Source organism: Apteryx rowi, unplaced genomic scaffold (genome assembly GCF_003343035.1).
Source record: "Apteryx rowi isolate R43461 unplaced genomic scaffold, aptRow1 scaffold_261, whole genome shotgun sequence".
NCBI classification, from domain to species: Eukaryota; Metazoa; Chordata; class Aves; order Apterygiformes; family Apterygidae; genus Apteryx; species Apteryx rowi.
Window position 1 is genome coordinate 539,572 of NW_020448986.1, and position 15,742 is coordinate 555,313.

General features: G+C 39.6%; 1 long non-coding RNA gene across 2 annotated transcripts; it reads right to left on the reverse strand.

Moving 5' to 3' along the window:
- Positions 1-3,262: 3,262 nt before the first annotated feature.
- On the reverse strand, positions 3,263-15,183 carry LOC112967020. Of its 2 annotated transcripts, XR_003253824.1 has the most exons (3): positions 14,921-15,183; positions 11,763-14,587; positions 3,263-4,576 (listed from the first exon to the last, which is right to left on the reverse strand). It is a non-coding gene; the product is annotated as an uncharacterized LOC112967020 (long non-coding RNA). The 2 variants fall into 2 exon arrangements; XR_003253823.1 differs by lacking the exon at positions 3,263-4,576 and having other exon boundaries at positions 11,602-14,587.
- Between the last annotated feature and the right edge of the window lie 559 nt (positions 15,184-15,742).

The window sequence follows — 15,742 nt, forward strand, 5'->3', positions numbered from 1 at the left end:
AATTTCCTGTATCATAGGGTTCTCAGTAGGTTCAGGCTGGAAATAAGGCATCTCTAGCTGGCTCTCTGGTCAAGTAGCATTTTCCTGCAGCATGGGTAGCTCCGAACTATGAAGCTCTTGCCTACAGCATAACCCCTGACATGTTGCAGCCAAAGAGAGAAAACTAGAGGGCCCCTGAGCAAAGAGATGGTTACGTTGGAGAAAAACTATTAAAGAAAATAGCCTAAAAAGGAGAGTTTGAGGAGAAGGAAGAGGAACAAGGAGTTAAGGACTTTGAGCAATGAAGGTTTGATGTAACTGAGTGAATATGTAAGCCTATATGTTTGCATGCAACTATCATTTTGAGAGCTTTCAGCCTTAATAAATATGTTTGAGGGAGAAGTAACACCTCAGCGGTATAAGCAAGATGCAATGGCTGTGGCCCTTTGCCAAAGAAGGGCCTTTTGCACAATCTTCAAATGTTCTTTAAACGTTACCTGAGGAATTAAAACAATTTCCACAGCAGCCTGTGCTGTGTAGACTAAAAAGCAGGGTTAAATGCAAAGAATGCATTAACTGGGATGCAGTATAGCTAGGGCAAGCCAGTGCAATGTACTGGCGGGCCTTCTGGAGCCCTCAGCATATTTTACGCCTGTTATGATAGGTAGAAAGTGTGTAAAGTGGTTAGTAATAATCTTAAATAACCTCCAGTAAAGGCCACACTCTTTCTGATGTGACTTTTTCTGATCGTTTCACTGCAGGCGCTTAATCAAAGCACTTATTTGTTGCGTGTCCTGTGTTGGGCCCTCAATTAAAGCTAGAAAATCCCACTCTGTTTTCTCTGCTGTGATACTGCACTATCCCCAATCACCCTCAAGAGCTGTACCAAATGCTGAACTTTACCACCTCTAAGTCTGTACGTGGCAAAAGCTTAGCATTCCCAGTCTTAACACAGTTACCGAGTGAATAAAATCTTGTTTGTCTGCTCCAGTCTAACAATCTGAGCTTCTGGGGTAAACTATATTCCCTTGAAGAGACCTAGCTGAAAGCATTTTCTGTTTTGGTCTATTAGTGATGCATGATCGTTGTTACTATAACACCTGATTTCTTTAACCACTAGACTCTCCCGCCTTCATAGACCACTGAAAATACAGTGTATCTTCATGAAGAACTTACTGTGGTGAAGCCAAGTCAAGAGATTAGTTTTGCATTTTGGCTTAAATCCTGCAAACAGTTCTGTCAGTAACTTATGCATGTAAGCAGCCATAGGGGGCTCAATGAGGCTATTCATAGGCAGAGTTAAACATGCATGTAAATGTTTGCGCTTCTGGGGCTCTAATAAGGAGGGTTGTTAGTTCAGTGCTTTCCCGTGCAACTGAGCTCTGCAGATGTCCGCTAGTGAAGTGAAAGATCTGTCTTTCACATCTACAAGTTCCCACTTTGATCAACAGAGTTGTAGTCCGTTATGTAGAAGATCATAGTCAGGGAAGAAAATTGACCTTTCAGGTAGGTAGGGCCGGAACGCTGTGGAGAGCCTGACTACCAAGTCAAGCGAAGAGCTGGACTTTGCTCAGAGGGTTTCCCATTGTCAAAGTGTGGTGCACCTAGGACTGCGTGCTCACCTTTCCTACTTACTAACCTTGTTCCCTTTTCAACAGATGATGTCTGGCATGTGGTTTGATCCCAGTATATATTCTACCAGTTACATCTATGGCCTAACGTCAAAAGGAAAAATACCTCATGCTTATTAATTCAAATATTTTAGAATCTTTTGCTACATTTCTTGTTTAAATTTTTATTAGCTCTATCCCTCTCTTGCTTTTTTTTTTTTTTAAAGTGATGTACTCATTGAGCAAGTGAGCCTGGAGAATTTGGTAAGGAGAAGACACAAATCTTATGAGGAAAGACAAAAGCCCTGTGGTGTCTCTTGGCAGCAGCTGTTGTCCTTTTGCTTGCTAGGTCTATGAAATTATTTCATGATTCACTGTGCATGCTTTTTGCATGGCCTGACCAGAATGTTGTAATATCACTTACACATTCTGTTATCATTGCTGCCCAGTACATTTCCCTTTTTAGGACTTCACTCTTGGGAAGCTTCTATCTTTTGTGCACTGAACACTGAATTATTTTGCTGTAAGTGAAAGGCAATTGGGTCCTGTGTAGTCTAATTCCACATGTTACTGCAATATCTGAGCATATTTAAAACTAACATTTAAAGGCTGGCAATTTTGTTAAAAACTACTAATGTAATCTCTGATCTATATCTCATTAGACATTATCTGAAGACTGGTAGATCAAAGGAATGGTAAGCTATAAGATGGAGCCCATAATAAAAAGGGGAAGAAATAGGCCACATCATTGAGAATGCCGACAGGAATCCAGGGTTACATCTCCCATTGAGAACAGTCCATTTCATTACTCTTCTTGAAAAAGCCACTTGTCTGTTTTGGGGTTTATATATATATGTGTGTGTGTGTGTGTATACACACACAACCCCCCCCCCCAAGTTTAATTAGAAAATGAGTCATTAACTCAAGTCACAAGACAATTCTGTGGAAAGTAATTTGTGAGCACTTCAAAAGCAAGGTTGCCTGCACAGAATCCTTGATCCAAAATACAGTCATACAATGTCATGATCTCGACATGGTGTGTAGTAAGAAGTGAATGTGTCAAAGGTGGGAAGAACGAGGAGCGTGTAGCTCAGGAGGAGAGAGGTGATAAGAACTGAATTGTAGCAAGTACAGAGAGGAAATTATAGTTGCCTATGGGTAGTAAAAGACCAAACTGAACTTGTTAAGCAGGTTCCCAGTTTTGCGAGATGCCCAGAATAGCAGAGAGGTGTGGTTAAGTAACAGGAATGCAATACAAGGAAGACGCCTCTACAAAACAAATTGGTGGGGTTTAAGTTTGTTTAAAATGCGCAATTGTGTACTAGCTGGTTTTTGTTTTTTCTTTTTGTTTTTTAGGGTTGGTTGAGCTTTTTTGGTTCTTTTTTGCATTAACAGGTTCTCGGAAAGATTACTCCCCAAGGTGGGAGAAAAATTTATGCTAGGACCTAATAATGATAAAATGATTCTTGAAATGCCCCAAAGGTGGGTGGAGGAAGTGGAGAAATGAAGAACGGCAAGTTGAAAGTAGTATGTTGTCATGTGTACATTTTGAAACCTTAAAGTGACACCTGAATAGTGGCACTTTACGGTATCATTACCATGTCATGAATATATATTTATCTAAATGTCTGGTAATATGTAATCCAGTGACAAAAAGGAAGCAATGCAAGTAGTTACTTTGATAATGTAAATCAACATTTATTATGCTTTATGAATAGTGGAACAACTAGTAATTCTGAAAAGTGTTGCTGACCAGCCCTTTCCCCTTCTGTGTCCTTAGGCAGCAAATAAATGCAAGTTCAGTGATGCTGGCAAGAGTACTGAAATGAATCTTTTTCTTTCATCCACTCTTTCTAGAAGCTAATTTTCAGACTCTACAAAAATATTTCTGCAGATTAGTTCTTTGCATTTTGGACAGTGTGGTGCTGTTCAAAGTTGTTCGAAATCTACCTCGCCCTTGTTTCTCCAATTCACATTTTCAGTTTAGGAAAACTGAACTTAGCCCAGGCAAGGATTCTACAAAGGGAGGGCTGGTTTTAGACTCCTAGACCTTCAGGAGAAATACCTCTTGATTCAGAAGACAAGGGTTTTCTCTTTTTCTAAATCAAAACATGAAAAGAAGTTAGAGTTCTTTCAGATCTCAGGAAACAGAAAGCCTTCTCTTGGTGACAATTTCAGACTGGCTGTATTAGCCAAAAAGTTTCTTTTCCAGATCTGCTTGACTAGTCTACAAGATTCAGTTCACCCTGTTGATTCACCCTGCCTATAGGAGATTATGCCTTCTGGAGGGAAGACAGCACTAAGATACAGTTCTTCGTTTGGTTTATCTGCAGCCCCAAGACTGTATGTGATATATTTTAAAAGTGACTGGTGTTTGTTACAAAACTGAATGCTTTATTTTATCTGTTTTTTGACAGTTCAGGGCTCCTCTCTTCACCAGCTCTGAAAGCATGTACTGTCATCAAGAGCTAACAATTAATATGAAATTAATTCACTGACTGCCTCACAGCTGATAAAATTTGTAAGTGCTTTTACACACCATGGCATTGTGTTGCTGTGCCTACCTAAATTAATATTCCAAACAATGGAGCAAATGCCCACTCAGCTAGCAACCAAAACACAGATAATAGTAAGATCTGAAAAAGAACACCAGAGTCCATGACTTCCTGTGAACTCAGGACAAACTTCAGTTACATTGCTCAGAAGGCTAGCCAAAGTCAATTTTTATCTCAATAGTATTTACATAGATTATTCAAGCAAGCACTGTCTCTTCTTTCTGTGATAGGAACCCATTTCCTGCGGGAAGGAGCCTTCCACTTGTCTCTCTCGCCTCCTTCCCCTCGTTTCTGACAGTCACAACCGAATCGGCATTAGGGAGCTCGCTTGGTGCAGCCTCAGCAGTGAAGCCTGGGGTGAGATGACGAATCTCTTCTGCACGTTTACTGGAATCTGGGGCTATCCGTCACGTATGCCTCGCGTTCCTGCCTCTAAGCCAGGGCAAGACCATACAAGTAATAACATACAACACAAATGCTATTTTACGTAAAGAGGCTGGGAAGAGCCAGATTATCTCCCATGTCAAAGGCAGGGACCAAGCTTTGATAGAGATGTTTTAGATTTACATCAGTGTTATTCATTCCATCATGAATGGGTCCTAAAGCCCTTAACTGCTATCCAGTACAGATATTTAAAATTTTGGGGTGGTGAGAAGTACAAGATCTCCCATTTAAACCTAGCCTGCAGTCTCTCTGAGATGCTTTCTAATTCCATGGTCTAGAGACTTCAGGTATAATTATCCACCAATTATGTTGCTACATCAGTGAAAATCCAAAGGATGTTACGGCAAATGTGTTTTCACTTGCAACAGTTTATCTGGAATAACTGTTTTCCAGAATTACCAGGGCAACTGATCTGAAGAGCTGCTGCTACTAATGTGGAACAAAAACGATAAATAAACAGGAAGCTATTTACTGTAACTTTTTTTTAAGTTCATTGCTTATATGAGTGAAAAACTGAGGTAAGCAGTGAAAGATTAACTACTAGTTAATCTACAAACAAGTGCCAATCTCTAAGACACAAAACTTGAATTCATACAAGTAAAAGTACTCCAAAGAACTGCTTCTCAAAAAGCATTGGTATTAAATGACTAGGGACAGGGGGACAAGAATCATCAGGAAATCTATCTGAATTTCAGTTTTAAAATGAAACTACAGCAACCTATTGAGAAATACATCAGTACTCACTGCAAAAAGTGTTAGCAATAGGGGGAAGAAATGACTGTTTAAACCAGTTGTTTTTGAGGGCTGCCTTTATTTATTCCATTCTAAATGCATGTGAGTTTGACTATTTGACTAGCAGCGTATACTACTTCTGTATCTTTATGCCCTTCTTAAAGGCAGAATGACTCCAAATGACCACTCCGTTCCCTTTGTTACTTGTGGCTGAGATGGAATTTCAGTCTGTAATTCAACGCATCTCTTCCGCTACTGACTTAAACTCTGACAGTAAAAACAGGTATGCATAGCTAGTGTGAACTACTTGTTAACTAACAAGTATTCTTATAGGCTTTAGTTTGGGGAAATCTATAACTTTCAACAGTGGATTTTTTCTTTTTTGGGTTCAAGTGGAGTTGACTAATGCTAAACTGTTATTTTTAAGTACTGCCCTTCTGCACGGCAGCATTCCCCGGTATTGTTTCTTTGGAGGTGTGCCCTTGTTATGGAAAATCAGGCTCGCTGGCCTCCATAACAGGGTCCGACCCTAGGTTCCTGCTGAGGCAGAAGTTCGAAGTCAGACTGAAGAAAAATAAAATTTAATGACATACGTGTGGTAATTACAGCTCGAGCTGGGTGCCTCCAAAGAGGGACCCCGAACAAAGAAATCCCTGGGCAATTATACCCTTACAATCTAAATTCCCCACCCCTTAAGCGATAGTTTGGACCAATAGTAATAGTTAGGTCTYGGTTCTTCCCCTTCTTCMYTGGGCCCCTYCRTTGTCTCTAGGCAGGCCGCTGCTTATCTTCAAGGTTGGCTACTCCTGCTGTCCATGTAACTTCTTTATCCCTCCAGCTTGAACCGGCTCTGGGGCCGCCTTTTACTTATCTAAGTAAAAGTTCACAGCAAGTTCACAGCCTGAGGCCTAGGGCTACAGCAAATTTAGCTACTAATGCTAAGCAAGTTATGCTAAGCAATTAATTCTAGACAGCTTCAGTTCAATATTCTCTAACACCCTATCTTAAAGCTTTCACAACTGCAGCAAAGCTGCAACTGATGCAGTATTCCTCTGAAAGGATGGTAAAAAGCCGAGTCTTGATTGCGATGCCTGTTTAGACACAATTCTTGTGTGACTAGGTACTGTCTCTTCTGCAGGGAAAATACCCTGACACACTCCAGCCCCAGAGCAGTCTTCTCAGCTTGAGAACATCTGGCTCCAAATCGCCTTTGCTGGCTCCAGCTTGGGCTCCTGTTACAATTTTGCTCATACTGGAGGTGGGCAAAGGAGATTAGAAACCTTTCTTCGAAAGTGATGAAAAGAGTGGGGATGGATGTAAGAGCTGCATACCCATCCATGTGTGGACACCATGTTGCAACACTAAGACAACAGTATAGTGACTTCGCTGATAATTCCTTTAGTCCTTGCTGCTTCAGCCCTATTACCTATTATGCTTTTTTGCTTCTGATCCCACAGATTTGAAACTGTCCTGTTTGATTCTCCAACAAATGTTATGCGCTGCTGTAAATGTTACCACAACAGTACTGATGGTTGCCATTTTTTTCCTCAACCTGTATTTAGAGGGGATACTCCAGCTTCTACAGTATTTCTACCAGAGCTGTAGTTTTTCTTGTTTCCTAAACGATAGCATCATGGACTAGTGATTACAATATTCACCAGTGAATTCTTGCTCTGGATGGCACGGGTGAGAGGAATATAGGATTTAATTTAGGCAAAGATAGATCTCTGAGCATATTAATAGTCTGGTATCCTATCTGTCTGCCTTCAGCTTTGATCATTTTTCTTCTTGATTCTCTAGCGCATTCCTTTCTTACAATTAAACTCATATAAAGCATCCATTCTCCTCAGGGGTAGCTATTTTCTCTCTTTGTTGCTTTTCTCACCGAAGTTTAAATTCAGCTGTAACTGTGGAACAGTTAGTAATGGTAAGAAGGGGCAGAAAAACACCCGTAGTATAAAATAAACTAACTTTATGAAGTCATAATTTCGGCACTACTTTGTTCATGAAAGGGCTGAGCTTGAAGGCAGATCAGGCACACACAAATATGTAAAAAGTTGCAAAGGTAACCAGGATTGCCCAGACATGGAGAGCCCTGCCTACAGCCCTGGCCTGGAACTACTTGCCTTCTCTCCTGCTCGCTGACTGCTCTCTTGCTATGCTAATTTTATACACCAAATTACCTCTATGAAAGCTGCAAGATTTTCCTAAGCAAAAGGCCAAAATCAGACACAGACTTCAGGGCATTAATTTATTTCTTGTCTGCTCCACAGTGCATAGCATTTTTCTCAAATTCATACTTTCTAACCCTACTTAGAAGCCTAGAGTTGAAAGCCAAAATGAGTCATTATCATTGCTAGTCTCTGCATCAAGCCTGGAACTCACATAAGATATCCAGTCCAGATTTAAAGATCTCAACTGATAATCAACTACATCCCTAGTAAGTTACTCCTGAAATTAATTATAAGTGCTATTTTTTTTAAAGAAACTACAAAACTGTATGTTATTTTAGTCTTATTTTCTTTATGTAAATTAATCTCCCAAACATTTTTTTTAATCTATCAAAGAGCAGATGCACAAAACTCATCCCATGGACATGTTTTGACAAAATTACTTTTTTGAGGGAAAAAGTGAATAGATTAGACTGTTTAGTTCACATTTGAAAAATATACATCAGAAGAGTTCTGTTGTCTCATCTTCATAAAATAATCCTTTGCAAGCTTAAATTTCACCTTAATTTCTATGCAATGCTTCAAAGCATTTCAACCTCTCTTTGATTTGCCTAAAGTATTGTTGCAAACCATGCTTCTCTTCTCCAGCAGTTAAATACAGCTCTCCCGCACTTAAATCCTTCAAGCTTTTGTTTCGGACACACTGCTTTCAAGTTCCTAGTCTTATTCAAATTCATGGCCTCTTCTTTTCTCTTTTATTCCCACAGGCTATCACAATATTATTTTTCCTTTTCAGGATATCCCAGGCATATATGCATATGCTGACTAGACCGCTTGTGCACAGGTAGTTGGATTTGACAGTGTATGTACTCATGGTCTTACGGGCTCAGAATACGTTGGGCTTTCAGTGTATGGAAGAATAATCTCCACATTCTGCACACCATAACAACACACATGCCTCAGACCTGTGTATGTGTTGTGCACGCACAGATGGTTTCTACTGTGGTCCCTTGTTGAGCTTACCACATCTGCTAATCTGCAAAGCTCTGACAGATTCCAAAATCTCCTTTTTTTTTTTTTTTTTCCTCCACCAGCCAGCTGAGCAGCTGAAATGAGAGGACATGTCTGGGGAAACCTGTACATACGGCAGATTGCTCCCACTGTTTCTGTTAAGAGCCTGTGATTATAAAGGAAGCAAAAGTTGATGATCTAATGATTTGTTCTGGCCTTAAATGCTATAAGCCTAATTTTCTTTCTCATGCAATGTATCTCCTTCTGCTTTTTCATCAAGCATGCTTTTTTTATTTGAGCTTTAAAAATTAAGTGCTCTTGCCTGTCCTGCCCACCCTGAACACCCCAATCTTTACTTAAAAAATTTAAGTCCTTGGGATGGGAAAAGAGATTTTAATCTTTACCTATGGCACAGCTTGGCCAAGATTAGCTGGCCTAATTCCACCTGAATTCTATGCGCAGCCTTGAATTAGCAAGGCACTCTTAAATTCAAGAGGCAGCAAATACGAAAGAATAAATACAATGACTATGGTGTTATCTTCAGACTGTCTGAATTTGTTTCTTTGTATATTTAATGGTTACTGTGTAAATGACTTCTTAAAAAAAAATACATATATAGGAAGAAGTAAGAAAGACATGTTTAGAGTATATGGCAAAACAGACTGGTAACTGAAGAACTGGGATTTGTGTCCTATACTGTGCCTGAATATTACTCATTGCATGAGAAGGCTTGAAAATCTACACTCAAGAAGTTTAAAACAGAATTTAAGGAAGAAATTGTAGGTTATGTAGGCATATACAAGTGACTGGAAGTTATAAGGATGCTTTTTAATTGACTGTAGACTGATCAGAAAGAACTGAACTAAAATCTAAGTCAGGTTCAACTTCTTTATAAAGATCTTGTGAAGATACCCTAATTCTCAAAAATATCTCTGTATTTTCATTGTGTAGGTAAAGTAATGAATTATTAGATTGAAGGACACTGATACGAGGATATTTGAGAAAACTAGGATTCACAAAATTCTTCAACATTGCTATAACAAAGGTTATGTTAAAACTTTAAAAACCCTTAAAACAGTCAAAACAAACCAGAGAAAAAGTCCACAGATTCTTCTGTTGTAATAACGTCTGTTATTGCCTTTTTTTTTACTAAGGATGGGGCCACCCCCAGTCTTGCTCTAGCAGCTGAACTACAAGAAGATTTAGAATTTGTGTTGTTTTTTAAAAAAATTGCAAGTAGGATTTGATGAATAAATCCTAAAGTGGTCAGACCCTGAAGGGATTTAAGTGGAGCTGATTATCATGGTAGTGACCTTAAGGGAAATGAAAAAATGACTATCAGTGTAACTATCCATACAGATCTGTACAGACCAGGAGATTAGGGTAGTATCTTGATATTAAATGTTAGTGAGCAGTATATTAATCTGTAAAAACTCCAAAGTCACAAACCAGCAGCTTCATTCATGCCACAGCAGCACAGAAAATTCATTTCAAAAAATAAATATTTACAGATGAAGGACAGTAAATTGGGTAAGATTTTTTCCACTTTTTCCTGAATGCAAGAAAATAGAGATTTGCTTGACTTGCAGCCTGTTGTTTCCATGCTTACGCTTTAATCATTAATTATGTTCCTATTATATTGAAAAATCCTAAGGATGTTTCAAATAGTTTGAATTTTTGGATACTAAAAAAAAAAAAAACAGTGAAGCAAACTATCTTTTCAACTGCAAGAAAATATCATTTGTGTATGTTAATTTCTTTCAAGTTTGCTCCATTGCTGTGATTATTACACTTCAGAAGAGAAATACAGGATCTAAGGCATTTCACATGTTAAATAAAAGTGAGGGGGGAAAAAAGCTGTCCTACAGACTTAAAAGCTGTTACAACATTAAGAAAGTTGTAGCTATTTGAAAAAACATGAAACAAGATACAATTATAGTTGGTCCTCTCTGAAGTGTAAAATCCTTTTTGTGGTTTTTATAGATTCTAAAGTGTTGGCAGATGAACACTGTAATAAAAAACATTACCGTCCCCAGTTGTCTGTTCTGCCTCACTTTGAAATGTCTAACTCTCTGCCCCTACAAGAGTCAGAAAATAGCCATGTGTTCTTCAGCTGCTTCTGTGAAAAGAGCTTTTTAGCATAAACCCTGCTTTGTCACCTGTTTAATTGAAGATGCTGGACTGTGTATTAATGTTGCTTAGGCATAGAGATACACTCCATTCTTTCTACCCCCTTTTTAAAGGATTTGAGAGGACAGCAGGGGATGGAAATTCTTAAATCACTGCAGCAAGGCTTGCTACACTGTCAACAATTCCCAGTTAAGAGCCACATTAGTCCCAATTGTCTCATTTAGTTCAATTGTTTGGGTGGTACTCACCTAAGAATTTGGATATGCCATTGGTTGTTCTGAAAATTTTGACTTAAAAATGAAGCTTTTCTAATCTTTTTTTAATAAGTCACATTTTTACATGATGAAAATGCATTTGTAAGTACAATTTTATGCATATGTTAGAGAATATCGGACTGAAGCTGTCTAGAATTAATTGCTTAGCATAACTTGCTTAGCATTAGTAGCTAAATTTGCTGTAGCCCTAGGCCTCAGGCTGTGAACTTTTACTTAGATAAGTAAAAGGCGGCCCCAGAGCCGGTTCAAGCTGGAGGGATAAAGAAGTTACATGGACAGCAGGAGTAGCCAACCTTGAAGATAAGCAGCGGCCTGCCTAGAGACAAYGGAGGGGCCCARKGAAGAAGGGGAAGAACCRAGACCTAACTATTACTATTGGTCCAAACTATCGCTTAAGGGGTGGGGAATTTAGATTGTAAGGGTATAATTGCCCAGGGATTTCTTTGTTCGGGGTCCCTCTTCGRAGGCACCCAGCTCMAGCTGTAATTACCGCACGTGTATCATTAAATTATATTTCTCCCCAACCTGACTTCGAAATTCTGCCTCAGCGGGAACCTAGGGTCGGACCCTGTTATGGTGGCCGGCGAGCCTAATATTTTCCATAACACATATAAGTACTGTTTTTTCAACTTATTTCAGTAGCAGTAAAAGTTACATTTAGCAAATTTTGCAGACAAAAACCAGGACAAAGATGTCTAAGTGTTATCAAATGTTTTCAATTTACTTTTGGCACAATTATTTGTATGTATAGATTAGAAACCGGACAGATGCCAAACCAAGGAAATCAGTGCATGGAAAGCAAACTGTTGAAACTATAAAGAGATTAAGTAATGTTTCCGGAAATTATATTCTTACTTGTTAACTTCAGTAAGGCTCTGGAGCATCACTTTGGTAGGCAACTAAGAGCATCAAAAAAACCCCAATTTAATATGATCTGTGTACAGCACTTACATGTGGTTTTACATATTATAGGTTATGCCTGAAATTTGACAAAATTTTTGTTAGTATGCTTACTAACCTGCTTAGAAGTTGCAATCACTAAAAGTATTTCCTTAGTTCCTGAAACAAAATTATATAAACAAATATTTTGATTATTAATATCCAGTTATACCAGTATTTAATATTTCATAATTACTCTAACTAAAATCACAACACTTTTGTAATAAGCAGGCCAATAGTCTGGTAAGCTTTTCCTTAATGTGTGTTGGACATTTGGACTGATATATCTGGCATTTTTACTTTTATGGTTTTGCTTCTTTTAGGTTTTCATGGCCTAGAAAATGTTCACAGATTTCCTTAAGTGCATACAAAATTATAGAAGAAAACTATATTGCTACAGTTTCTATAACCAATTTAAATTCTTCTGCCAAGACAGATAAGCTTCTACTGTCTCTGTATTCATGGATTCTGTATCTTGCTGCAGTCATTCCACAAATGATTGATTTCCACAAAGTCTCAGTGAGTTCATAAATCTCTGTGCAGTCACTGTGGAGGTCTGGAGTTATGACACGAGACACTGCTATATTTCTCTATAATAGTTTGGTTTTGGGGGCAACATTTTTTATAGTGCTTCTCTAGGTTGCATTGTTTTATTATAAGCATATATATTCTGCTTTTTTCTCTTAAAGCCAGAACAAATTTGTGATTTTAACTTGCATTCTGTGCAGTCTGTGTTTGAGGTAGGGCTCTTTCAGTGCTTCCTACTGCTTTTGCATTTCCAGTGTTTTCAGGATATAGTAAAATATTACATGTAGTATTGAATTTAGTGCTTTCTTTTTAATGTAATACCAAAGACAACATAGTCAGTCAGTCTTTTCCCCATAGAAAATGGTTTGTATTTACCCCTTAACTCTTTTTTTTTTTACAAAATCACTTCTTATTCTGAAGCATTTTTTGTCTGTCACTTTGACCATCTCTTGCTCAGAAGTGTCTGGCTGTTTTGTATGTGTGAGCACCCAAGGTATAATTAAAGTAAAAAGAAGTCTAAAGAAAGAGGCACTGAAATTTGTCTTAAATATTTTAGAATGCAGGTTCACCATAAGTATGGCTTAGCAATTTGATGTATCCATGTGATCAACGACAAAGTGACAGGAACAACACCTAATTCTGTAGTGCAAACACAGCACTTGCCAGGCGAGCAACCAATCGGCAGCAGGATTGTGGGAACTTAAACCCAGAACTAGCTTCAGAATTTCAAGCATCATATAATTTTCTTTGCTGACAAATGAGAATGAGATAGCAGGAGAAAACCTCCAAACATTAGACACGCTACCCTCCAACAAGCAATAATTACACATAATAGGGTACTATGTCACCTTGCTTTACTATTGAATTTTCTAAAGAATGAACTAATAAAAACTTGGCTTATTCTTACAAGCATAGTATGCTACTTTGAAAAGCAAAGAAAACAATAGTTTGACTGAAGTTTAATAGCATACTGTCCACTGTTTGCTAAATTTTGCTGTACATTTATTACTTTAGGTGTCACCTTTTAAATCTTGGCCCTGACTCCCCACATATTTACATCAATTTTATCTTTACATGTGTTTTAACATTAATGTGTTTCATTATGATTCAATGCCTTATTTTTCATTTAGAAATCTAACATGTCTAGTAAGACAGGAAGTTCAGAAATGATTTCATTTGTCTTAACTATTAATTACATTAGTGTAAGTGTACATTTGGAAGTATTCAGCTATTTGCATATGTAATTAGCCTAATTAATCTTGAAAAGGCTGCAGCATGGAACAAGCCTTCAGCACAAACGTGATCTTGTGCTCCTAGGTGACTTTGGTATTTCACAGGGGTTGTGGTCAGTACAGTCCCGAGAGCTCCATGGAGCTCAGCAGATGACAGGACTCTATTTGGTGATGGTCTCTGCCAGCCACAATGCTGTGCTGACAGCTTGTGCTTGTTCTGCACTATAAAGGGATTTGACAATGATATGTTGTGACTGAATTACTACTGCATGCTAAGCTACGCTTTGCAGAAATACTCTGGCTATTCTGCTGATTTTCTTGGTCCAAGAGCATAACCTAGCATTTACTCTAGCTAAAGAGCAGAGTCCCTAGCTAAAACTGGATTGGGAAATGCTGTTTTTCTGTTGCTGAGAGTTCCGAAAGATGAGTGTGTGAAAAATATAATACTATCTAATCCCAAGTGCAAGTTTACTGAATGGATTGAACGTACTGATCATTTGGTATAAATACAGCATAGAAGTAAGATGAACTTGGTTTTAAAGTCTGCTAAGTTGCTAGAGTAGCATGAAGTGCCTAAAACTTTTTGTTCTACAAATGCTAAAATGCATAGGTTGCTCTTTCCGATTTATGCGGGTAGTAAATTTGTGAGGGAGCTAGAGATGACCTTCTTAGTTGTAGGCCTATCCTAGTTATGCCAACACATACAAGTAGCTTTTTACCTTGTACCTGTTCTTCTGCTTGGACTGGATGTTAAGTGACTGGGGCTCAAACACTTGCCACAAAATGCTTTTTCTGTGCTTCGATGTAGATGCTGTCTCTCCCATCAGGCCCAGAAGTATAGTTTGAGGATCCACTATTACAGCAGTGAAACTAGAATGATCTGAGGAAGAATACTACTTGTAACAGAGCTGGCAGGATATAGAGCATTTATTCTTCACCGAGATGAACATTCAGCCATATTCATCCTGGCTATTGACTGATCTGAAAAAAATAAAATGAAGGAGGAGATGGCCAGAGTGCTAGGAACAAATTTAATCTGAGACTAATCAGTTCAAATGAAAGTAGTATGTGAAGAAGGAAACACAACAACAACAAAAAAAAACAGCCCAAACCAACCCACCTAAACAAAAAAAACCAAACCTCAAAACCTTTTTTTTCCCCACTAAAACAGCATGCACAAGACATCACAAAGCAGCTTCATTTGGGCAGCAGTCTGGCAGACAGTTCAACTCGGTAGTTAACTTGCTCCTTCCATAGTGACAAAGATTGACCTGCATAGGAGACTGGCAACAGAAAAACTCGAGGGACCAAGACCTTATCTTTTGTTCATTTCTGTGATTGCTTCCTGTGTACAACGTGGGTTGGGAGAATTTCAGTAGTCTGCACCCGAACAGCAGCCATATCAGCCCTCAGTGCCAAAGGCAGCGGTGGAGGCCTCCTATTTGTGACTCCCGTCTTAGGGGCCGTGCTGCCTTTTGCCTTGGAGGAAGCAGTAATGGCTGGATTCAGTGATCTTGCTGGCGCCTGACACCTGCATACTCTGGCGGGATGGCACATCACACAGCAGCACACGCCGATACTTGCCTTCATCAAACGAGGCCCACAAGTGATTCCAGCTTTTAAGCTCGCTTCTTCTGCTAACTGGGGAGAGCACGGGAAACTTGGGTTGAACCAGGCATGCTGCTGCAACCTCCGTTTTCTACACGAAGCGTCTATGAAAACAAATCCTTGCAGCATCAGGACTGAAGGCTTACCCTGAGCACTGTGGTGGCTCTTGCTCAACAGACGACTTGCTACGTACCCTCCCAGGCCCCTGTCAGCACGCTCTCCCGGGACATGCCCCATTCCAAACTTCCCTTATTTTTGAACAAAAACCTTTCCGAAGCGCAGCCAGCGGGAGCAGGTGCTGGCTGAGGGGCCGCAGGGATTCCCCTCAGCGGTCCTCGCAGCGGCCAGCGCCGGGAAGGAGCCAAAACCCCCGAAGAAATAAAGGGGGAACAGCGCCCGGCTCACTAGCACCTCCATCTACTGCCGTACTGCGCCACCGCCTCCCGCTCCGGACGGCGGCGAAGCGGCTGCCCAGGAGGCGGCCCGGGCCTCCCCCTCCGGCCGCCGCCGCCGCAGCAGCTCGGCCCC